The sequence below is a fragment of the Danio rerio genome, chromosome 6 (assembly GCF_052040795.2).
Source record: "Danio rerio strain M-AB ecotype USA chromosome 6, GRCz13ab, whole genome shotgun sequence".
Taxonomy (NCBI): Eukaryota; Metazoa; Chordata; class Actinopteri; order Cypriniformes; family Danionidae; genus Danio; species Danio rerio.
The window spans coordinates 6,342,501-6,368,273 of NC_141026.1; the positions used below are offsets into that span (position 1 = coordinate 6,342,501).

General features: G+C 36.5%; 1 long non-coding RNA gene across 9 annotated transcripts in view; it reads right to left on the reverse strand.

The window, feature by feature from the left end:
* The window catches only part of LOC141386167 (uncharacterized), a 180,337-nt gene that overhangs the window by 14,269 nt on the left and 140,295 nt on the right, over window positions 1-25,773 (reverse strand). For 3 of the 9 annotated variants that reach the window (XR_015493089.1, XR_015493096.1, XR_015493091.1), the window contains one exon: window positions 24,698-25,076. The exons of 4 other annotated variants lie outside the window; for them this stretch is intronic. This is a non-coding gene — a long non-coding RNA (uncharacterized LOC141386167). Of the gene's footprint in view, window positions 1-24,697; window positions 25,077-25,302; window positions 25,605-25,773 lie in introns of those variants that run through there. 2 more of the 9 variants (XR_015493093.1, XR_015493097.1) reach the window with 1 other exon arrangement.

Genomic DNA, 25,773 nt, shown 5'->3' on the forward strand with positions numbered 1-25,773 from the left:
ATTATTATTACTATCATTTGCTTTTTATAACTATTTTACTATTATTATTTTAATTGTTATTATTGTTATTATACATTTTGTCAATATTATTTTGCTACTGCTGTTTTGTTATTATTATTATTATTATTATTATTATTATTATTATTATTATTATTATTATTATTATTATTATTAATTGTTTTGTATTATTATTTTGCTATTATTTTTTTATTGTAAAAATTAGTATTAATATTATTAATATTACTTTTTTATTATTATCTATTTTTTATACAACTACTACTACTACTAATAAAAAATAAATAATTATAATAATAATAATAATAATAATAATAATAATATTTATTATTATTATTATTATTATTATTAGTAATAGTAGTAATAGTAGTAGTAGTATAGTTAAGCTTAACCAAGCATTAAAACAAAACAAAACAAAACAAATATTAATTCATAAAAAAGTACAATAAAACAAAAATAAAATATCCTTGCCATTACAAGAATAAATGACTTATTTAAAATGTATTAACAGAGAAACATTTGCACTTTACACTATAGGTTTCAAGCATTTTAGTTGATTGTGCTGTGGAAATAATTGTGCTGTGGAAATTGTCATGGAAATAACATCATAAATGCGACCATCTTAATAGGCCAGCGAGATATCATTTCTTTTAGTTTATCCCCCTTCGGACTGACCCGGACAATGTGCTTCAAAAACAAGTTTTGATGCATATATTAGAAGATTCTCTCTTTAAAACATCTGTTTGTAGTTTGGTCACAGAATGAAGAAAAATACACTAATGGAGTCAGTCGTAGCGCATCAGTAAATATGGATTGAATATTTCACACTGCCGAGTGAATCGCCATTGATGAGGCACAGAGGGAGGCTGAGACTGAATCCAGTTTCAAAAACAGATTTTTTTTTTCTCTTTCAGATGTTGAATTCGGCCCTCTGCTGAGGCTGTGCTCATTCTAATGAAGTCCTTGTGCCTTCCTCCCTGGAGTCATAATTGCAAGTTTGAGACTGAGGCTGTTTTTGAGGCGCATGGTTGACTAGACACATCAATCCTATGTAAACACACATCATTTCTCTACGTATCGAACCCTTTAATATACATTTTAATAGACTAACATGTACACACTCTCAGCAAGTTATAGTAACACTCATGCTGTCATTAAACAGGCCAGGTTTGCATGAAAATGAACATCTCTCCATAATAAGGAATATATTCTGTTCACTATAAATTCAGGCTGTTAAAGCGTATATATATACTGCTATAGACAGCTCAAAGAAAGATAGGAATATGAAGTATGGATTGAAGAAAGGAAGGAGGGAAGAATTTATGAAAGCAGGAAGGACGGATGGGTGGATGACATGAAGGAAAGTATGAAGGATTGAAAGAAGGAGCGAAGAATGAATGGCAGGTAAAAGGAAAGAAAGGAAGGATGGATAAATGGAAGGAAGGGAGAGATGATGGAGGATAAAAGAATGGAGGGATGGATGGATGAATATGTGGAAAGATGAAAAAAGGATGAATGAAAGGAAGGATGGAAAGTGGGAAGGAAGAAACGATTTATGAAAGCAGTAGGGACGGATGGGTGGATCAAAGGAAGAAAGGAACAAAGAAAGGCAGGAATGAATGAATGAATGAATGAATGAATGAATGAATGAATGAATGAATGAATGAAGGAAGGAAGGAAGGAAGGAAGGAAGGAAGGAAGGATGGATGGATGGATGGATTGAATGGGTGGATATAGGTTGATGAATAGAAAGGATAAAAGAAAGAAGAATGGAAGGGAGGAGAGAAGGAGGGAAGAAAAGGAAGGAAAAAAATTAAGGATGGGTGGCTGGATAGAAGGAATGAAGGATGAAAGGAAGGATAAATGAAAGGATGGAAGGAAGAAAGAGAGAATGGAAGGAATGACTAAAGATGATTGGGTGGATGCATGGAAGAATTAAAGGAATAAAAGACGGGTGAAAGGATAAAAGGAAGAATGGATGCATACAAGTTTGGTTAGAATGAAGGAAGGAAGCAAGAAAACAAAAAAAAGAAGGATAGGTGCATGGACAGAAGAAAGAAAGAAATGAAGGAAGGAAGGAAAAAAAGAATGATAAAGAAGAAGGAATGAAGCAAGGTAGAACAAAATGGGTGGATGGATAGAAAGCAGGAAGGAAGAAAAAAAAGGAATGAATGAAAGAAAGAAGGAATGACAAATGAAAAGAAGGATAGAAGGAATCACAGATGGAAGATGGAATGATGTATGGATGGATGGATGAATGGATTGATGGATGTATGGATGGATGGATAAATTGATTGATGGATGAATGGATGAATGGATTAATGGATGGATGGATGGATCTATGGATGAATGAATGAATGAATGAATGAATGAATGAATGAATGAATGAATGAATAAATGGAAGGATGGATGGATGGATGGATGGATGGATGGATGGATGGATGGATGGATGGATGGATGGATGGATGGATGGATGGATGGATGGATGGATGGATGCATGGATGGATGGATGGATGGATGGATGGATGGGTGGATAAATGGAGGGATGGATGGAGGGATGGATGGTAACAAATAGTACAAATAGTAAACAAATAGTAGCAACACTCATACAGTAATGTCAATAACAGAGCAGCTGTATCTGGAAAACACACATATCTCCACAAAGCTCAAAGGAATAGATTCCATTCAGGCAGTTGGAGCTGGATAGTCTAAACTCTTTATATAGTGGAAGAAACATTTAAAGCAGCTGTCTTTACTCCAGTCATTAGGGCTAATGTATGCTGCTTCCCACAAATCCAGTGCACATTTGGCTATTACAACTGCCTCCACCATCAGAACCGTTGATCTTTGAGCCTTTGCCTTATTAGTCTTCATGCTGTCCTGATGTTATATAAGCAGGCAATGAACACTCTGCAATGTTTCCAAACTGAACTGGGAGACTTCTGTCTAAACATAACAAAATTATAGCCTGGACCGGATGGATGGCATATTGGATGGATGGATGGATGGATGGATGGATGAATGGGTGGATGAATGGGTGGATCAACAGAATGCAATTTTGGTTTAACAAAAAATAAATGTAATGATAATCGATAGAACAGATAGATGGATGAACGGATGGATAGATGGCATATTGGATGGATGGATGGATGGATGAATGGATTGACAGAATGCAATTTTGGTTTAACAAAAGATAAATGTAATGATATAAAAAAAGACAGTATATCCGATGGATGGATGGATGGCTTATTGGATGAAAAGCTTATTGGATGAATGAATGGATAGATGGATCTATGGATGGCTTATTTGATGAATAGCTAATTGGATAGATGGGTGAATGAATGGATGGATTAACAGAAAGTAGTTTTGGTTTAACACTAGAGAAAAGTAATGATATAACAAAGATAGAACAACTGATGGACGGATGGATGGATGGATGGATGGGTGGATTGATAGAATGCAATATTGGTTTAACAATAGAGAAATTTAATGATATAACAACAGATAGAACAACCAATGCATGGATGGATGGATGGCTTATTGGATGAACTGCTTATTGGATGGATGGATGGATGGATGGATAGATGGAATGATGGATGGATGGATGAATGGATTGCTATTTTGGTTTAACATTAGATAATTGTAATGATATTACATTATATATAACAACCATTGGATGTATGGATGGATGAATGGATGGATGGCTTTTTGGATGGATGGATGAATGAATGGATGAATGGATGTATGGATGGTTTAACATAATGCTATTTTGGTTTAACAATAGAGAAATGTAATATGACAATAGATAGAACAACTAATGGATGGATAAATGAATCGATTGACAAAATCCAATTTTAGTTTAACAATAGCGAATTGATGTAATAACATAAGAATATATAGAACAACATATGGATGGATGGATGTTTAGATGTATGAATGGATGGAATAACATTATGGTTAAAGAATAGATACATTTTTATAAATAAATAAATAAATAAATAAATAAATAAATAAATAAATAAATAAATAAATAAATAAATAAATAAATAAATAAATAAATGAAAATGACCATACTCCATTTACCCACTCTTGTTTTGATTCTGCAAATTCAGGACCCCCTGCCAAAATCTGCTCTTTAGGCTTGAAGCGGGAGCAACGGTGGCTGTCTGTGGGAATCAGCTGGCATTCTGAGTGGCCTAATTGGCATTCTGTGCCCATCACCTGTCACTAGTCAAGTATATAGTTTGGAGTCCAGTTGTGTTTGTGTTTTTTTTTTTTTTTTTTTTTTTTGCCTAGAGCTGCTGTCCCAATGGTAATCCAAATGCTATTACACATGGATGAGACCTGCACAGCACCACTGATAAACTTCTCAGTATGCAAATGTCAAGCAATTAAAGCAAGTGAAACAGCCTCCAAACTCTTTGCATTTATAAGCGCGATACTGCGGTCATTTTACAATTCAGTGCCCCTTGTGTAAACCGCATGCAGCACTTTGCATGATGATGCTTTAGTGCTTTTTTCCTCCGTGACAGACCATACAACTAGAGAACATTTATACACAAACAACTAACTCAGATGGTGAGCCTTGTAAATATGTTTGTAGAAAGATAATTTGAAGTTTTAAAGACATTTTAAGCACCGTTTCTGCATTTATTTCTTTAAAGTATATCTTAGTTAGACACAGTATCAGATTAATTAATCTGAATTTAGTAATTCATTATTAACTGGAATAGCAATATTTCAAAACAACTGTCAGTGACTGTAAATTTCCTCACCTTAAATCTTTCAATAGTATTGAAGTTGAACTATATACATAAAAAAACCTATTAACTTATAGGCAGAAATGCAACATGCTGGCAGCAAGATATTTTCTTCAAGGAGTATGACTAGGGCTGGGCGATATTGCAAAAAGAATTACAGTATCACAATAGTATCTTTCATATCATTCTATACTGATAATTATTGACTGTTTTCTAACAATCCATTTAGAGTGGCTTTTTGGTTTCTTTTCTTGTGCATCCCAGCCACTATTTCCCCATCTGAAAGTAGGGTTTACCATAGGGTTAATGTAGTCATTAAACTTCACATAGTGTAATGTTGCAGTGTGGATTTGAATAATGATGGTTGGTTCCTTTACTTGAAAGCTCATTTTTGGTTATCATAGTTTGTGTTGTTGATGAGTTTGAGTTTGACATTTACTGTATCGTTATTGTTATTCACACCTTAAAGTTTGCATTGTTAAGTATTTACGCTTTACCATTGCACACACTTTGCAATATTTTATTTATCATGTTTAAGAGTCTCTTAAACACCTATGTATATTTTATTAAAAAGAGGTCAGATCTTTTGTTTAAATAATTTTGTTTTTGACTATTGAAACTATTTGCCTTAGTAATGTTGGTAAATTAAAATAAAGTGGTTAAATTAAAAACATCTCAATATTCCTAAATGTATTGTAAAAAAATATTCAATAATTATCAATATCGAATGATATGAAACATGATAATGTGATATATTTTTTGCAAAATCTCCCAGCCCTAAGTTATGTGCAATAAAATAAAATGACGCAGGCAAAAAAAAAAAAAGTTTTGAACATATGAAGAAAGGGAGGAGTAGAAAGGCAGTGAAGGTCCAGACAGCAGATAAAATCACTCAATAGTTATTCAGCAACGCTCTGGCCCTTGGCATTATAAATTAATATTAGCTGCTTTTTTTAAATAATTTTTTTTATAACCCAAATGTTTTCTTTTTTGTGTCCAACTGATAAAAGGAACTCATAAAGGTTTAAAACCATATGACAGAAGTATATATTCAGGTAATATTCAATTTGGGTGAACTATTGGTTTTAATTTATTGGTTTAACTACTTTGTGTTGGTATGAAGCATGGCCTAATGATAACGTAAAACACTATTAGATTAGTGCTGTCAAAATTAGTCAGTTAACACATGCAAATAATTAAAAATGAACCTAATTAAAGCATTTTTTTTATTTCCTGTTGTGGCTAATGTGTGTTCATCGTGCAAAAAATATGGATAAGCCCAAGGAAGCGCTTTTAGAGGGAAAGTTTTAGTAAAAACAATTAATGTCGCATTACTAGGCTGTTGTTTTTTTGAAATGTGATACCACATGCCAAATGAAAAGAAAAAATGACGCATTCCATGACTTGGGTGGTCCTTCAAGGTAATCAAAATACTCTAAGGTCTTTTCTTTCCACAAAAAAAAAAAAAAAAAAAAAAAGATGGTCTTAAAGAAACAGTGGCAGGGAAATGAACATAATGTATCATGTAACTATATGGTTACGCCGTGCAGTAGAAGGTAAAATTTTACATTTTCATTTGCAATGCCTGTGTTTTGGATTTTTATTTTTTTATTTTTGTTGTAGTCCACTTAGAATCTAACATGGAAATCATTTCTGTTTGTTATTGGCATTGATTGTTTTAAAATTCAAACGGCGCTTACGTGCCAGTGTTTTTATTTCTGTAATAAATATGGCTTTAAAGCCAACAGTTTGAGGAGCTTGATGGTTTATTGCGGGTATACTGTTTACATGAAGAAATGTATTAAAAGTTGAACAAAAATTCTGATAAACAATCATATTTTAAATTTATATATGTTCTTTGTCTTAAGTTAACATTCATTTTATTTTGAATAGCCAAAATGAAAGTTTCAGTCTTTTAAATGTGATTAATCGCAATTAATTGCAAAAAAGTGTTATTAATTAAAATCATATTTTTTTTATCAATTGACAGCACTATAATTTAGAAGCCATGCATCTAAAATAAAGCTATCTATCTGTTATATAAAAAAATCTCGCTCGCAACAAAACCAACACATTGCTTAAAACTTTGTTAAACTGACAGTAAAAAGATGTGAACTCTTAGCATCTCTGAACCGCACTTATTATTTAACCACTCGCAGAGTTTTGGATGTTGAAAGCAAAGCAAACAATGCCTTGGCTCAGTTCCCGACACCACAAAAGGTGAGGTCCTATAGCTGAAGTGTTGCTTCGGAGCAACAATAGCATTTAGCTGATGTACAAAAGACTGTGGGTTTGATCTTTGCTCAGAGCAAAAGCAACTACACTGCTGCCGTGACCCGGATAAACGCCCACGTGTGGCTCTTTACTCCAGGGAGAGCGAGGTGAGGTCAGAGGAAGGGGAGTGTAATGGATCATGGCTGGATGTGCTTTTGCAGAGCTCATTCTTCTAGATCAGACACCAGCACAGCCGCTCTGCTCTCCGAGAGATGTTTGCACTTGATATATTTGTCTTTTTTTGTAAATAACATTAAGGCCACGAGTTCAATAACTGTCTCGAACTAGACTTCACACTAACGTTCTAGTCAAAAATAATACAAATTAGAGTCAGGAACAACAAAAGGGGTCTGACAGCCCAATGCATTTTCCACTTGCCTACTCTCGGCGTTAAGATCAAAAGAGCGCAAATAAATAAATAACTGAGACGGAGGGAAAATATATAATCAGGGAAACATCTATTACGTTTTTTTTTTTTTTTTTTTACAGCCCAGCACCTTTGAATATCATCATGCTTCTGTGTAATTACACTGAATAATATTTGGTGAGGAGTGTGTTGAGTTGCAAATTGCTTGAAGTTGCTCGGAATATTAATCAGCTACTAATATGAGGGAAATGGAATATATAAAAATCACTCCAACTGAATAAAGTCTTAATAGATTCGACTGCTCTCTTCTGAAGCTATAGTGAGCTCGACAGAGAGAATGTTTTTTTAAGGCAAATGTTTTTTTTTTTTTATTTATAGTGTAGCGCATCAACATAATAGAACAACCCAGGCTGATTCTGAAAATGTACTGCTATAAACATTTATGGAGAGCGCCAAATATGTCCCAGGAGATACGCTTTATTCCAGTTTTTGCAAATCCACCAGAGGCCGCTGTGTATGCATTTTTAGGTCTCAAAATACTCCCGCGAGTGCCATTCATGCCTGCTGTTCTTCCGTTAGTCCATCAGAGGCCACTGCTGAGTGACTGACTGATAGATCGTCTGACTGACCCACGCACCCTCCTCCTTTCCTAAACCCAACCAATAGTGTTTTCAAAGCACTGATTGACCAGTCTCAAATCCGCCGATGTACATGGCAAGCCACAGTACAAACTGGTAACAGAGTGAACGTCATCCATACAGAGGTAAATAGTCAGCTGGTAGGCACGAAAAGGATCTAGCCGGCAGCTAGCTCAATGCAACTCTCAAATGGTTGCCCACTGAAGATAAGCAGGGCTGCGCTCGGTCAGTACCTGGATTGGAAACCACATGGGAAAGCTAGGTTGCAGTCAGCGCCGTCTTTCGGATGAGACGTTAAACCGAGGTCCCGACTCTCTGTGGTCGTTAAATATCCCAGGATGTCCTTCGAAAAAGAGTAAGGGTTTAACCACTGGTGGTGGATGAGGAGATTCCCCCCCATTGTGTAAAGCGCCTTGAGTGCCCAGAAAAGCGCTATATAAATGTAAGAAATTATTATTATTTATTATTATCTGCGTCATTTTCTGCCCCGTAGCGTTTCTTTTAAAAAATAAATGCAGCCATACGTACTTCTAGGTACATAATTTGCATTCTACAGAAATGTATATAGGGCTATGTTTTCAAAATGCACCTTTGTTGAAATAGAACAGAACATAGCCATTTACTCCCAAATGATGGTATTTTTTAATATATAAATATTGCTAGGATTTTTTTTACCCCTTTAAAAATAAAGATTCATTATTTGTATTGATGGTTCTATGAATAACTCTTAAGATCTGAGAACTTTTCCAATGTTTAAAACTTTATTTAGGTGTTAAATGTTTATAATGTTACGGTATTCTTCACAAAACACTTAATGCTTTTAGAAATGCATCTCTGAAAGGTTATTTGGGAAACAAACAAAACAAACCAAAAAAGATTCTTCTATGGCACAAAAACAACTTTTAACTCTTTCTTCTTCAGGTTTTTTTTTTTTTTTTTAACTTATTAATACAACCCAGGCTCATTCTGAAAACGTAGTCTCATATACGTTTCTGGAGACCACGAATTATGTAGCCGAAGTTACAATTGGCTGCATTTAATTTTTTTTAACGAATACTACAGGGCGGTATGATGCCGTTTCTTTTTGCGCTTACCAGCTGACCGCTTACCTCTATGTGGAGGGCTTTCCCGCCACAACCAATTTGTCCATTTAGCTTGTCGTGTACATCAGTGGACTTGAGACGCCAGAGAGGAGTTGACCACGACAACAACAGGGTTCGAGTCCGTGGAAGAGTGGTTCCAGAAATCAGGTAAGACAAAAACAGAATCCAAAAAAATAAAATGAACAAGTGAATAACAGGGTGAGAATGTGGTCAAATTTGAAAACGTAGTAAAAATCAGACAAGGGCTTTTCTTTCTTTCTAGACAGCTTTGTAAATTGTTGGTTGGGTTTAGGAAAGTAAGCGGGTGGGTGGATCAATCGATAAAATTGGTTGGGTTCAGGGTAGGAGGTGGGTGGGTCAGTCGATTGGCTAGCCACCCAGTCAATCATTCAGCCAGTCAGACAGATGGTCAGTCAACAGTGGCCTCTGGTGGGTTTACGTGAGCACAGCGGAAGCACGAACATCACACAGCAGCCTCTCGAGGATTCGTGAAAACAAAAACTACAAAAATAGGTACTTCCTGGGACGTATTTCGCAGTCTCCAGAAACGTCCAGGACTACGTTTTCAGAATGAGCCTGGGTTGATAATAGCTGGATCAGCATGAAAAATTGAGGCCTAATGAGAATTTATTAAATTGTATTTCATTTGAAACTTTGCCTTATGATTCTTTGACAGCTGGAATATCACATCAAAAGGCAGCGACAGTTAAAGTCACAATTATTATTTTTTCACATATTTACCAAAATGAATAATAATTATCCCCTATAATATTTTTTTTTCTTCTGGAGAAAGTCTTTTTATTTTTATTTTGGCTAGAATACAAGCAGTTTAAAAAAAAAAAAAAAAAAAAAAAACATTTTAAGGTCAATATTTTTAGCCCCCTTGAGCAATATTTTTTTTCAATTATCTACTGACAATCTTGACTTGACTAACTTCCCTAAATAACCTAGTTAAGTCTTTATATCGCACTTATATGTAGTAAAATAGTATGCACTGTCATCCTGGCAGAGATAAAAGAAATCAGTTATTAGAAATGACTTATTAAAACTATTGTTTACAAATGTTTTGAAAAAAAAATTGTCTTTCCGTTAAATAGAAATTTGGGGAAAAAATATACGGGGGGTAATAATTCAGCAGGGCTAATAATGCTACAAAACTACAAAATGTAGTCCACAGAAAGCAGGTAGAGGGTTTGGACCAGAGTCGTTTTGTCAGGTTAATCTCATCATGCGACTAGAGAGATAATCGGTTTGCCAATATTGGAATTTCCCACATACATGAAACAAGGCAATGATAATACTTTTATCCCTTGACGATTTCCAGAGGGTTAATTGCAGTTCCTTGCAGCAACCCGGGACTAAGTGCCTCGCTCGAGGGGGGGAATGATGGCAGGGGATTGCGAATAACCTTCTAGTCACAGCCGTTTTTTTTCCATACCTCAAACAGCTTTGGGATTCAAACCACCACTCTTCCAGTTGACGTCCAAGACTCCTCAGCCTCAAACCAATAATGATGCTTTCACTTGGACACTTGCACATGCCTCTCAAGAAAGCAAATAGTCCATCAAGAACCACAATTATCTATTGCCATTTGTCCATCTAAGTGCTTTTAGGTTTCCAGATCCCTCTTCCAATATATTTCTTTTTTTTTTCTTCACTAGCTGATTCACTGCTTTTCGTTGTAGTGAGTCAGAATAATAAGTCACTGTTTGTTTCCTTCTTTTCTCTCGTAAGAATGTAAGTTATTGAAGACTCAACTATTATTAAAGGCCCATTTCACATGACTCACATATTTTTGCACAATTGTTTTTTTAAGTTGCTAGAAAGAAATAATGCCAGAAGTACACACCATCTATGGTAAAGCACAGATCTGACATTTTCAAGGAATCTGACAAAGGAATATAAACAGTTGAATTCAGAATTATTAGCTCTCCTGAATTATTAGCCCTCTTGTTTATTTTTCTCCAATTTCTGTTTAACAGAGAGAAGATTTTTTTTCAACACATTTCTAAGCATAATAGTTTTAATAACTCATCTCTAATAACTGATTAATTTTATCTTTGCCATGATGACAGTAAATAATATTTTACTATATATTTTTCAAGACACTTTTATACAGCTTAAAGTGACATTTAAAGGCTTGATTAGGTTAATTAGGTTAACTAGGCAGGGGTGCGTTTCCCACAAGTTCCGTCGTTACAAGCATAGTTTGTTGATTTGCCGTTTCCCAAATCCGTCGCTCCAACAAACATTTACAAACTACGTTGCAAACATGAGGACTCGCAACTACATCTCTGGAGCTGTAGTTTGAAACATTGTTCCTGGCTGTGTTCTATTGCCACTTATCCCCCCTATGCCCTATTAAGTTAGAACAATCTAACATTCAAAGTTGGAATTAATAAAAATAAAAAAGCATTAAGGTAATTTCAGGTGTAATTTGCTTTCAAACTATTTTTATAGTTCAGTTTTAGCGATCTTCATGTTTACAATTGTGCTCCCTTCACAGTGCACTTTGAAAACATTGATATAATTTTGAACAACAACCATCTTTGCTCTGTAAAGTATGACAGGCTGATGTACGCCAATGCGCTGCATCTCCAAAATTATAAATATTTAAAACAGGCACTATCCTTATAAACAAAACTGCAAAGTTTCAATATGAATGGCAACATTCTCGACAAAATAAAGCCTTAAACGTACATTATGTTGTACAATATTAAACAGAAAAATATATAACAGATGCAATATTTGTTAAACTGTAGTCAGTTTATTGATCTGCTTTCACTCTATGTGGGGGGAGGAATACAGAAGGGTGAAGAGGCGGTACAAGTGGTGATATTGCAGAATCAGACACAACTCTTGTAACAAATTTATATATATATATATATATATATATATATATATATATATATATATATATATATATATATATATATATATAATACATAAATAAATAAATAAAGTTATTTTATATTTTGACAGATTTTTGTTTCTTCCAGCATTATTCATTAATCATAACATTAGGTTTAAAAGTTTTTAATATTTTATAATAGTTTTTAAGAACATTTTTGATCATCCTGTTTGTCAAAGAATCCAGAAATATAAAGTACCATAAAACTTTCATATTTTGTAAAATTACAAACTTTGTCATTGAGCATAAAATATTTACAAACCTAATTTAATGAATTATTGCAAGAAAAATATGACAAAATCATTCTGACCCCAGAATTTCCAAAGTACAATTACTGATTGATTATTAAATGTCATAAATCTTTGTTTGTTTTGTGTCATGTCTGTTAAAGATAATAATAAAACCAAAAGGAAGTTTTGATATTCCAAAGCTCAAAAATCCCTCTAGAAAATCTACCAAGTAATTAGATTAACGGTTAAACTCACTAATATCACTGACAGATACTAATTACATGGAAATACCATGATTACAAGATACACGCCGCATCTGTGTAATGATAAATTAAGAGCCCACACAACATACTTCAATCAGCATAATTTCACGTCAATCGCATAAAAAAATATATCACCAGGCTAAAATATGAACCTTTCTTTTTTCCCCTTACAATCTTTAATAGTCCACTGACCTCGAAAAACCCAAGGTAAATTAATTCACTCTTTCTTTCTTCTTTTGTGCATGTAGTTAATCACTCAACCATTTATGCCTTTTAGGTTTAGAATGACAAGAATGGGCTCACTCTGAAAACATCGCCCTATATACCTTTCTGGAGATCGTGAATTAAGTAGCTAGAGGTACATACGGTTGCATTTCATTTTTAAAATGAATGCTATAGGGTGATATGACGTTGTTCCTTTATACGCTTAATTGACCGCTTACCTCTGTATAGAGGGCTTTCCTGCTGTTACCAGTTTATCTAGTGGGTCACCGCATACGTCGGCAGACTTTGAGAGACGCAGAGATGAGTTGACCCTGATGACGGGGTTCAAGTCCATTGATCAACGGTTTCAGAAAGCAGGTAATTCAAAAACAAACACCAAAATAAACAAGTAGATGACAGGGTGAGAATGTGGTAAAATCTAAAAAGGTGTTAAAAATCAGTCAGTTGGGTTTAGGGAAGTGGGTGAACGCTGGTTAATCTGGGCTTTTGAAAACACTATCGGTTGGGTTTAAAGAAAAGGAGGTGGAAAGAATAATAAAATATTTTACTTAAGTAAAAGTACTGTTACTTCCAAAAAATATTACTTAAGCAAAAGTAAAGTTACGTGTCTACAAATCTACTCAAGTAAAAGTATAAATTAACTCATTAAAAATGTACTCATGAGAAAAAAGACTATTTCTCAAAAGGGACAAGGGGATATAAATCTCCAATTAGCTGTTTTTATTTGAATTAACAACTTTAAAAATGAAAGATGAAGAACAAAATATATATGACTATTTAAAACATTTTACAGATGATCCTATTATACAATTTAAAGAAATTCACAAATTCTAATGCAATAGACAACTGTGCATAGACAGTTGTGCTCCAAGTTTTAAAAGTAGACACTTCAAGCTTTCTATATATTCGACATGTCTGTGTGTTTTGTTTTCGCAGAGTTTCAGTGTATTTTACTGACTCATTTCTAAAAACAGTTTGCGGAGAGAGAAATGAAAGTATGCCTACACAGTTTATTTTCCTTAATTTGCAAAGGCACAAACTTTTGTTGTTTTTGTGGGTGGGCAAGCAAACAGTTTTGATTGATGTATTGCTATTATCTGTACGATAACAACTGAAAGTGTAATATAAGTTCATTTCGGCATTATCAGGAGAAGACGCATTAAAACTCGTATACATGGTTTTCGACCCCTGGGGATTACGTAAAAATAAAATTACGGATTTTGAACACTACTCTAAAAAGTAAAAATTCACAAAAAAACTACTCAAGTACTGTGCGCAATTATAATGAGTTACTTTTCACCTCTGGGTTTAGGGAAGGGGTTGGTTGGAGGGATCGGCCAGAAGGACAGTCAGTCAGTCGACAGCGGCCTTTGGTGGATTTTTGCGAGAAGTGCAGGCACAAATGGCACTCGCGAGAGAAATTTGAGATTTGTTAAAGCGTACACAACGAATTCTGGTGGATTTGCGAAAACAAAAACTGCAAAAAAAACGACCTTTCTAGCGTGCTGTGTTTGTTTTTGGGGGCATGTACTTTCTAGCCAGCACGTTTTTTGTTTTTGGCGTGTGCTCAGCTTTCGTCATTGTTTTTAATAGTGGGTTACATGGGAAGAGCCAGCATGATGCGATTTGCTGGAATAATTCTAGATTACCTAGTAAGACAACATTTGTTTTCAAAATGAGTTGGAAAGTTCACCTGGAGGGATCGGTCGGTAGGAAAGTCAGTGAGTAGACAGCGGCCTCTGGTGGATTTCTGCGAGAAGTGCGGGTGCAAATGGCACTCGCAAGAGAAATTTAAGATTTGTAAAAGCATACACAACGAATTCTGGTGGATTTGTGAAAACAAAAACTGCAAAAAACGTAGCTCCTGGGACATTTTTGGCGCTCTCCAGAAATGTATATAGGGGTACGTTTTCAGAATGAGCCTGGGTTGTAAGAATCTGCACAACAGCACTGGAATGTACTTTTTTTCTGAGTTAATGTTTTATTCGTCCAAAATAAAAACATGGTGAACAAATGCAGGGCTACTAAAATATAATAACAGGAAAAAAATGCCTATTGGGAGGAAAGACAGCTTTGTCAACTGGCTCCAAACTCTTCTTTAAAAAATGCAGACTTGTTTCAGTTCCCTCGGTGAACACTTAATGTTTAATACAACCTTGGAACACAATCACAGCCAATCGACAGAACAATCCAGCTCACGTCAGGGGACACGATAAAACGAGGTACAAACCACAGTTATAAAACAAATCCAACAAATGAGCAACCAACAACCAGCCCAGGATTCATCCGCGGCCAGTTGATTCGTTTTTACGCCAGTCAAAGAGACTGCAGTAATCATAAAAAGTCATTTGCACATGTTGCACGGGTGGCTGTGGTTCTGATCCAGCTCTCACAGCTGGCTGAATCTGAAAGCGAGAGGTTTGTTTTGGGGGATTAGTTTTGAGGTTTGTGTTTGAATCAAGTGCAGAACCATCTGTCTGGGCCTGTGAGAGGCCAGATAAAACAGGCAGGAGTGTTAAATCATGATTGGATAAGAATGGGACAGCACACAGGGACGCCCAAGAGGGGACTAAAATGAAAAATCAAACCACAACAAACAAGAAAACCAGAAAACCAAGGCCAAAAAAGTGTTTTTGAAGCATCACTGCAAATAAATATTGCATATAAGGATTTAAAAGTTGCATTCTGCAGTTTTTAATAATGCATTTACAGTACTGTTTTTTTTTTTTACGATAAAAAATGGCCTGACAATCTGTCAAATTTATCTTCAGCATGCATGGCACCATTATGCACTTATTTCTACACTTATAAACAACCCAGTGCTTGTGGCATGTCATCGTTTACCCATCTGCCTCCTTAATGTGCGGTTAACTTTCAGTTTGACAGAACATTTCACAGCCAATTTCACATTCTCTAAGTGCGCAGAGTCCAAGAAAGACTAGCTGTTGAAGATACCAACAGTGGTGTATTTAAATTGCACTCAAAAGACATAAATCTGTTGCTTTTTTCTGTTAAACAGATAGTGAGTGCTAATAGAATAAAGTGTGTGAATTAAAATACACTTTTTTTGTTTTTTCTTAAGTGAAAAATATTAGATATTATCTTGGAAAATAAACAATTTAATATCTTTGACTTTTGCTAAGAAATTTATCTGATTTAAAGCAAGTTGTTGGACTCAAATCAGTTAGTTATTGGTCTCGTGCATGGCTAGAGATGTCTAAACTAGGGCCTGCAGGCCAAAGTTGGCACATGGTAACCTTTGCATCATTGCAACATTTCTGAAGATCGCAAATTATAGCCAAAAGTCCCTTTGGCTGCATTTCATCTTTAAAATGAACGCTATGGTGCGATATGACACCGCTTCATGTCACGCTAGCATCTGACACTTACCTCTGTATGGACAGATTTCCTGCTGTTAACAGTTTTTCCAGTGGCTCGCAGTGTACGTCCGTGGACTTGGGACACTAAGAGGAGTTGACTGCAACGAGGTTCGAGTCTGGTGATGAATGGTTCCAGAAAGCAGGTAAGACAAAAAAAAAAAAAAAAGCCCAAAAAATTAATAAACAAGTAAATAACAGGGTAAGAATGTGACAAAATTTGAAAACGTAGTAAAATCAGGCAAAATCTTTCTTTTTCTGGAACGCTTTTGGAAACACTGTTGGATGAAATTAGGGAAGGGGTGAATGGGTCAATCTGTGCTTTTGAAAACACTATCGGTTGGGTTTGGGGAAGGGGGTTGGTGAGGGGATCGGTCGCTCGGTCACTCAGTCATTGGACAGCGGCGTCTGGTCAATTTACGTGAGAAAAACAGGCGCGAAGGGCACTCGCAAGAGAAATTTGAGATCTTAAAAAGTGTTTACAGTGACCTCTGGTAAATTTGCAAGAACAAAAACTGCAAAAAAAAAAGTGTCTCCTGGGATATATTTGCCACTCTTCAGAAATGTATATAGGGGTACATTTAAGAGAATGAGCCTGGGTTGGTCCAAAGACGTGCTATAGATGAATTGAATAAACTAAAATGTCTGTAGTGTGTTGTGGTTGGAAGGTCATCCGCTGTGTAAATTCATTCCGCTGTGGCGACCTCTGAAATAGAGACTATAAGCCAAAGGAAGATTAATAAATACTGTCACTCAGTGGATCGATTTTTACTGTAATAAGTTTATTAAAAAGATATACTATATATATATATATATATATATATATATATATATATATATATATATACTGTACTGCTAAAGTTAATATAAAGCAAAGTTGTTTTGAAATATTAAATAAATTAGAAAATCCCCAATGGCAATTTTAATGTAATAGAACTATATTTATATATTTATCTTCAACCCACCACCCTCAATCAAGTTTGGGTTTTGGCCATTCATAAGAAAAACTTGAGTAGTGGTTTCAAGCAGCACTGATGCCGACTTACATTGTAAAAGGTTGAAAGTAAAACAAAATAGATTACAGTAAGTTTGACAGGTAAGTAACAATAAAATATCAAGCTTTCTACATCAAAATGTTTAATTTCAGTAAAGTTTTTATGTTTGATTCAAAGTGTTATGCTATAGGTGTACACCAAATGTGACATTTTTGGGGAAGTAGATTACATGCAATGAATGCAAATATGTGAACGAAGTCAATTTTCTAGCACTTTTTAAATGCGCCTGCCACAAATATTCAAAATTTACCTCAACAACATCTGTTTAACAACAAATGTTTAGTTTTTCTAGAAAATTCTTCTAAAAACTTGTAGAAAATTATAGTAAGAGCTAAAATATCAACCAAGGCCCATTCTAATTATGTACACCTATATACATTTCTGGAGAGTGCCAAATACATCCCAGGAGGTACATTTTTTTTTTTTGCAGATTTTGTTTTCATGAATCCACTAGAGGAAGCTATGTATGCTTTTTGACATCTCAAATTTCCATTTGCGACATCCGCGCCTGCTGTTCTCGCGTAAATCCACCAGAGGCTGCTATCGACTGACTAACTGACTGACAGATCGACTGGCCCACCCTCTTCCTTCCCTAAACCTAATCGATAGTGTTTTCAAAAGCAACAAATTGACCCAAAGTCACAAAAAACTGTGTTTGAAAACTGGGGTAAAGCCCCTAGAAGCTGTATGAACAGTTGCTATAGTGATGCTCGCTCTAAATCATGCCACTAAAGTAAATGTCATGGTTGACATAACACCACCATATTGAAAGCTTCACAATCCAAAAATAATGAGTGATGAAATGACGTAACCTGTCAAAGCAGGTGCTTGAACGTGTCTAAAAATGTCACAATCTTCAGTAACAGCTGGGTGTTGTAAGAGTTATTAGCTTGATGAATAGTCCAATTTCACCTAATCTTTTCTGGAAGCCATTTTGAATTAAGTCTTGATTGATGTGGTTAATGTGACAAACCGACTGGCTTGTCATTAGAAAAAAAAGTCAATAAAAAAAAGGTTAAATTATTGAAAATGTAAAGAAAGCACGAGCTAAATGTCAACATATTTTAAAGAAACAAACAACTATAAGAAAGCTCAGTGTTAGGATATGCATATTTAGTTTCTAGGGTGTTGATAGCTGCAGCCTTAAGCACAAATATCATTTTGTCATTGTGGGATTGTTCATTTAATTGATCATTCACTGATTAATGATCCACTGAGCACAGCTGTAGCTGAATAAAAACAGCATTCGACAACAGCAGAACGCATCTATTTATTTCAAAGCTAATTCCTTGTCAAATTTGAATCTTACACAGAAAGTGCATTCTACCAAAAACAACAATAGAAACTAGGAACTAGACACAAGCTAGCAACATGCACAGCAACACGATTGTATCCATACTATTGGCAAATGTCTGAGGCAAAAAAAGCACATGCATTAAAAAATATGTTGGGAGCTTCGAAAGTGATTGCCTTTAACCTACATTTGTAAGAAAACTGACTTGGGATTGTGATTGGGTTATTGTAAGGATCAACTAAACCAGGGGACACCGATCTCGGTCCTGGAGGGCCGGTGTCCCTGCAGGGTATAGCTCCAACTTGCCTCAAAACACCTGCCTGGATATTTCAAGTATCTGCTTGTTAAGTGGTGACGTGTTGTGACGTATGTATACTGTTTCCGGGTCCAAGCCGCCACTCATTTGAGTGGAGAAATCATTCGTTTTTGATCACGTTTTATTCCTATCGCACATTAAAGTTAATTTTATATAAAATCATAGTGTACACAACAATCTTTGGGCTTGCTGCATAACAAATACCAAAATTTTAACAATTTATAAAAAATCACTTTCTGGCCATCGGATATTAGGCATGGACATATATACTGCGATCGTGATTTTCGAAAGCCTTAAAACGCTTTGTAAACATATATTATTACCATTTCATGAGTCTCCCCATTCAGTTGAATAGAGCGATTGGACCCGGAAGCCGCTTCGCGTGACGTCACACTTAACAAGCGGATACCTAGTAAGAGCTTGATTAGCTTGTTCATGTGTGTTTGATTAGGGTTGGAGCCTAAATCTGCAGGACAACAGCCCTCCAGGAACAAGTTTGGTGACCACTAAACTAAACACTGGGATTTTTACGTTTTAGTGGGTTAAGTTAATGGCATAAACTCATTAAAAGGACATGTTTAAAGGTGTTTGCCAAAAGGATATGGTAGTTTGTATGGTTTTCTTCATCTTGTGATTTAATTTGGCTAGCATGTATATTACTTGTTGCAGCAGTCTTTAACATCCATCCATATTAGTGTCAACCTCCAATGCCATGAAAGCTGATTCAAATCTCCATTCAAATCTTTATTTATACTGTGACCCAAGTAGAGTAAGGTTTAAATGGAGGTCAGCTTGTAAAAGTGGGTAAATCTCTTTCCCTTTTCCTCAAGACGTTTAGTAGTGATTGACATTAGGCTTTAAGGTCTTTTACATCCTTCATGGGATGCCTGCCTCCCATGCCAGAAAGAAAGACCAAATGGGGCTAGTAGAACTAGAGGGGTACAATTGTATAAAGTTCTGTTATTTCAGTGACTTCACATAACCTCAACACAGAACAAAACTAATTGTGTTTGGTTGCTTTATGACATCTTTTGCCAATGGAATCTCATATAAAGTCAAGGGAAGTCAAGAACACAATAAGAAGATGTCAAAGGAGGATGTCAAAGAGATTTCAGAAGAGGGTAAATTGATAGGAGTTGAGGGCTCTAACAGCATGTGGGAAGAAGCTGTTGAGTAGTCTAGCCGAGCAGACTCTAATGCTTGGAAACTTTCCGCCTGATGGTAGCAGCAGGAAGAGACTGTGGAGGTGATGGGTAGAGTCTTTAACAATACTGCTAGCTTCGCTGGAGCACCTTGAGAGAAAAATGCTCTGAATTGTGGATAGAGGGGCACCAATGATCTTTTCGGCTGTGTTGCTGGAGGGTTGACAGCACTGCAGCTCCCATACTAGACAGAGATGTAGTTGGTCAGCTGGTTGGGTGGAGGGAGACTTGCCCTTTATTAGCCGATGGAAAAAGTGTAAGCGTTGTTGTGCCTTCTTGGAGAGGGGCGTGGTGTTGGTAGTTTAGGTAAGATCCTCTGTGATGTGCACCCCTAGGAATTTGATGCTGACTCTCTCAAGCTTGTCCTCTGATTTGTAGCTGAACAACCTATAAGAATGCTCACTTTCACCAATTCTAGATGATTATTGGCCAACTTTTTCTGGTATGAGCACACCGGGAGGCAAGATGTAAAAGAGGCAAAACCACACAAACCAAGATGACATATGCTCACCAATGGCCCGAAGCTGCCCAAAGGCTGTGGTCCAGCCTTAAGGCTAGTTTTACTTCTGCACTGAGTGCACAAGGATGGTCCAGTTTGGTCCACTTGCATACCCTTCGAAATGGCTGACACCAACCCTGACTTGCACCTTTCAACTACACTAAGGCCCAATCCCAATTATGTTTTAATAATTTGGTTTTGAGTGTGGTCCTGAAAAATCTGTTTTAACGGCTGTCTATCCCTTCCCCTTAGCCCCACATCTTCAAGCCTTACCTTAAAGAGAATCGGGACACCCCTATCCCAAAATCTGATTTGGCATCTCAATTTACCGATCCCCCTCCTCAACCGCCCTCCTCCCCCGTCCGCTGTTCACTTTCACTTTCTTCCACGACTCCCCAACCCTCTTCACTTTTGCTCGCAACAACCCCCTGCTCTTCACTTTCATCCTTCATCTCTTCATCTGCGGCACCACCCGCCCCCCCCCTCTCCACTTTCGTGCGCGACACCTCTCCATCCTCTGGTAACATGCCAGATTTGTTACTCCAATCTCTTCCGGGACTTCGCAATTCACGAATTGAGCACTGGGTAGGTGTAAGGGGAAGGTCTAATGGGTAGAATTGGAAATGGGCCTAAATCTAACTACATGTTACAATGTTCTAACTACATGTAGCAGAAGCTTTGTAATAGGTCAGCTTGGTAGAATTGATGAGTGTGGGCGGGGCTGAGAACCGTGAGAAAAGAGTGTGCCCATTGAAGCAAGTGTTTAACAAGCGTTGAGTCCCATGGAGGAGCTCTATATTCATATTTTTGCTTTGTGTTTGCTTGATTAAAAGTTGTTGCATGTCTGCCGGTTCCTGCCTCTGAATAAGCAAGTTTGAGATACTTGTACACTAAGAAACAAATACAGGTATTTCTGGCCTAAACAAAACACCCACGAAGAATCTTGACACAGAGGATCATAAAAAACATAGAAACCCCACTGTCCACTTGCATTTGGAAATTGTTACTGTATAAATGCATGACTACGTGCAACGCTTGCGCTATTGGTTACAATGATCACTTCACACAGAACTATAATTCAGCCTTAAGGATTTGATTTTCCGTCCAAAGTCAAAAGATGAATCCAAGTGCATTGGATTATCATAACCAGCACCCCTCGTCTCAAAAACCCACGTGATCTGACGCATCATTCATGCCTGCAGCACAAACATTACATTAAAAGCTAAGCACCAAAGTTGAATCCTTTAAATGAGGTAGTTTCAAAGCACTCCAGTGCCATTTATTTCCCCACAAGGTGACTCCTGCTCAAAAACAAGTAGCACCTTGGGACAATGCAACCCTCAAAGTTAGATGGTCATCGTGACCTCTGCTAGGCTCGATGCATCAATACTTTCTCCTTCCCTTCTGTTTGGTGGTCTTAGGACCATTATGACACTTTGTTTCTTCAAAGGCATCAATCAAAGCCATCTGGCTGGGCATTGATTGGCTCGGCTCATTAAGTCCTATCCAAAGCCCCTTTGCTCAGTGAGCACAGAGGGGCTGTAGAGCAGAGTCTTATCAGTCTCAGCACAAAGCTCCTTCCACCTTGTCATAAAATCGGCGCTGAAAAAGTACAGCTGCCGTGCACCGTGATAGAGGTCAGCTTCTCTATAGCTCACAGCAGACTTGTTAGATATGATGCAGTCATCAGAGCTTACCCTTCAGCTAGTCATTTTGCTGTATCCTTTTTTTTTTCTTTACCCTAAAAGAAAATTAAATCTCCATCTGTTATCAATTTCATGGGATCATATAGCAAGAATGATATTCGCCACAAATGGCAACACAAGCCGGAATGGTCAGAGCCTCATTTTATCTGAACCAAAACAGGAACACGGTGTCATTTTGGAGCTCCAGGCGAAATTAGTTACAATTTTGCCCTGAGTAACTGATCCGTAACTTAGTGCTTTGCCAGACTATTTTGTAATGCGTTCTGGCTATAATCATTACAGCTAAATGACTTGACACTACCCGGAAAAAAAAAGAAAATGCTATCTGATAACTCGCAAAGCAGAATGTTCATGTTTGGTTTGAGAGTTCAAGTCTTATTTGCATACCTTTCCAGAAGATGTGATCGCAGGGCACCTCGCTAATTAAAATCGCTTTAATGGCCAGCTCATTATCCTCACGAGTGCTGGCCTTGCCATCTTTGCCAGGGGTGAAGCTGCACAACTCTGTCGATGTGTGCATGTGTGCATTCCAAAATAGCAACTGTCCCCAAACAAAATCTCAAGAAGACAGATATGGGACACAGAGGTGACTGAGTCAATCAATCATGCATTAGATACGCATTTCCTAAAGGAAATGGCAGCTTTTGGAAGGCACTGAAAGAACGCAGTTAATATTTTAGGGAAACCTGGCCAATGCATCGATCTGTTGGGAGTGAAGTGCCAGTTTCAGCATTTGACCTCTGCACGGGGTCCAAAGTACCAGCCAATCATGATAAGTCAATCCAAAAGCACCCCCCCCCCATATGATGTTATACAGTTATTATACAGTTTTGCTGGTTTTGTTTAGGATACGTGGGTTGGCTGTGTTGGATGTCAACCATTCGGGACACGGACTGATGTTCACAACATAGGCTCATTCTGAAAACGTAGCCCTATATATGTTTCTGAGATCATGAAATATGCAGCCAGAAGTATGTGTAGCAGCATTTCGTTTTTTTTTAAATAAATATTACGGCATTCTTTTTCATGCTTACCAGCTGACTGCTTGCCTCTGTATGGATGGCTTTCCCGCTATCACCAGTATGTCTAGTTACCTCGCCATGTACATCAGTGGACAATTCCAATGAAGAATGGTTCCAGGAAGTGGGTAGGCCACAAATAAAATAAAAACAATAAAAATAACTAAATAACAGGGTGAGAATGTGGTAAAATCTAAAAACGTGGTAAAATTAGGGCTTTTCTTTTTCTGGATTGCTTTACAAAATACTTTCGGTTGGGTTTAGGGAAGTGGGTGGGGGCTGGTCAATTGGTTCTTTTAAAAACACTATCGGTTGGGTTTAGGGAAGGGGGCGGGATCGGTTGGTCTGTCAATCAGTCAGTCAATCAGTCCATCGACAGTGGCCACTGATGGATTTACACAAGAGGAGCAGGCATGAACGGCACTCACGAGAGAAATTTGAGATCTCTAAAAGTATACACAGCGACCTCTGGCGGATTCACGAAACCAAAAACTGCAAATAAAAAGTAGCTCTTGGGATGTATTTGGCGTTCTTCAGAAATGTATATAGGGGTACGTATTTTTTGCTTGTTTATGTTGAAAATAACATAAGTTTATAGTGGTTATAGAAGGTATGTATGAGATGTAACCTTGATTGAATCACCCATTTAATTATGGTTCATTATCCATGATGTGACATGAACAACAAGTGCAGTTATTAGTGAAGATGGAATATATATATATAATATATATAATATATATATATATATATATATATATATATATATATATATATATATATATATATATATATATATGTGTGTGTGTGTGTGTGTGTGTGTGTGTGTGTGTGTGTGTGTGTGTGGTTTATCTGGCTTATTACTGATATGATATGAACAATGAGTGCAGTTATTAGTGGAGATGGAAAGAACATGATGTTTGAAAAGTAAACAGTAAAGTGGTCCTTCGCAATGCCTTAAATTTGCTTCGGAAAACGTGAGCATTGTAAATCTCTGCTCAAGTCTCCTGGTCATTTTTTGATGTTTTTTTTTTTAAGCAGCACTAACTTCAAGTCTACTATAACGATTCAGAAGAGATCTCAAACACACTCAGATGTCTGGTACAAAATCAGAAGGAAAATATTTTAATAAAAACTCAAATATTCATTCATTATTTCCCTTCAGCTTAATCCTTGATTCATTATTTTTTTAAGTCACCACAGTGGAATGAACCACAAACTACTCTGGCATATGTTTTATGCAGTGGATGCCATTCCAGCTAAAAAGAAACTCATGCATTTTTCATCAAATTCCTCCAGGAACCAACATATCTGAGATGCTGTCCAAATTTAATCTGAGACTTCACTCCACACATTTGTGCACTACACTGTGAAATGCTGGGTGCCACACAATTGCTTCATGTTGTCCCACACAAAATGTTTTTACAACTTTAAGTGGTTTGAACAATGCTTTTTTTATTATCCCAAACAAAAACAAAATAAAAAAAAAGTGTTTTTTCAACTCATTTTGAATAAGTAGTTTAAACAAGCAGCATTGCGTGAGTGGCATTACTCCACAATGATTTTAGGCCATCTTAAACAAGCTACCGAGACCTCTATTAGGCTATATCAGAGCAACCTTTAAGCAATGTGATCTTCCTCTGGGAGAACACTTTCCTGAGATGAAGAGACAGAAAAAAAACAAGGTCACTTTCCTCGAAGAAACGCGGTGATGCCAGTCCCATCATTCCCTAACTGTCCTGCTTAATGTGAGCCATGCCAGGGGGGCTGAAGTGTGATGATGACACTCTAAACATCTCTGTAATCCCGATTCTGACAGCCAAGCCTGAGTTCACAGCAGAAAGGGTGAGGGTTAGTATTATTATGACTACTACTAATAAATACATAAATACATGAATAAATATAATAATAATTATCATTATTATTAATATTATTATTATTATTATTATTATTAATATTAATATTAAATAATAATAATTATTATTTAATAATAATTATTACTATTATTATTATTATTGGTGACGCAGTGGCGCAGTATGTAGTGCTGTCACCTCACGGCAAGAAGGTTGCTGGTTTGAGCCTCGGCTGGGTCAGTTGGCATTTCTGTTTGGAGTTTGCATGTTCTCCCTGCGTTCGTGTGGGTTTTCTCCAGGTGCTCCATTACAGGTTGGGAGTGAAGTGGGGTACAGGCCAATTGGGTAGGCTAAATTGTCTGTAGTGTATGAGTGTGAATGAGTGTGTATGGATGTTGCCGAGAATTGGGTTGCTGCTGGAAGGGCATCCACTGCATAAAACATATGCTGGATAAGTTGGTGGTTCATTCCGCTGTGGTGACCCCAGATTAATAAAGGGACTAAGCCGAAAAGAAAATGAATGAATGAATGAATAATGATGTTGATGATGATGATGATTATTATTATTATTATTATTATTATTATTATTGTTGTTGTTGCTGTTATTATTGTTATTATTATTATCATTATTATTATTATTATTATTATTATTATTATTATTATTACAGT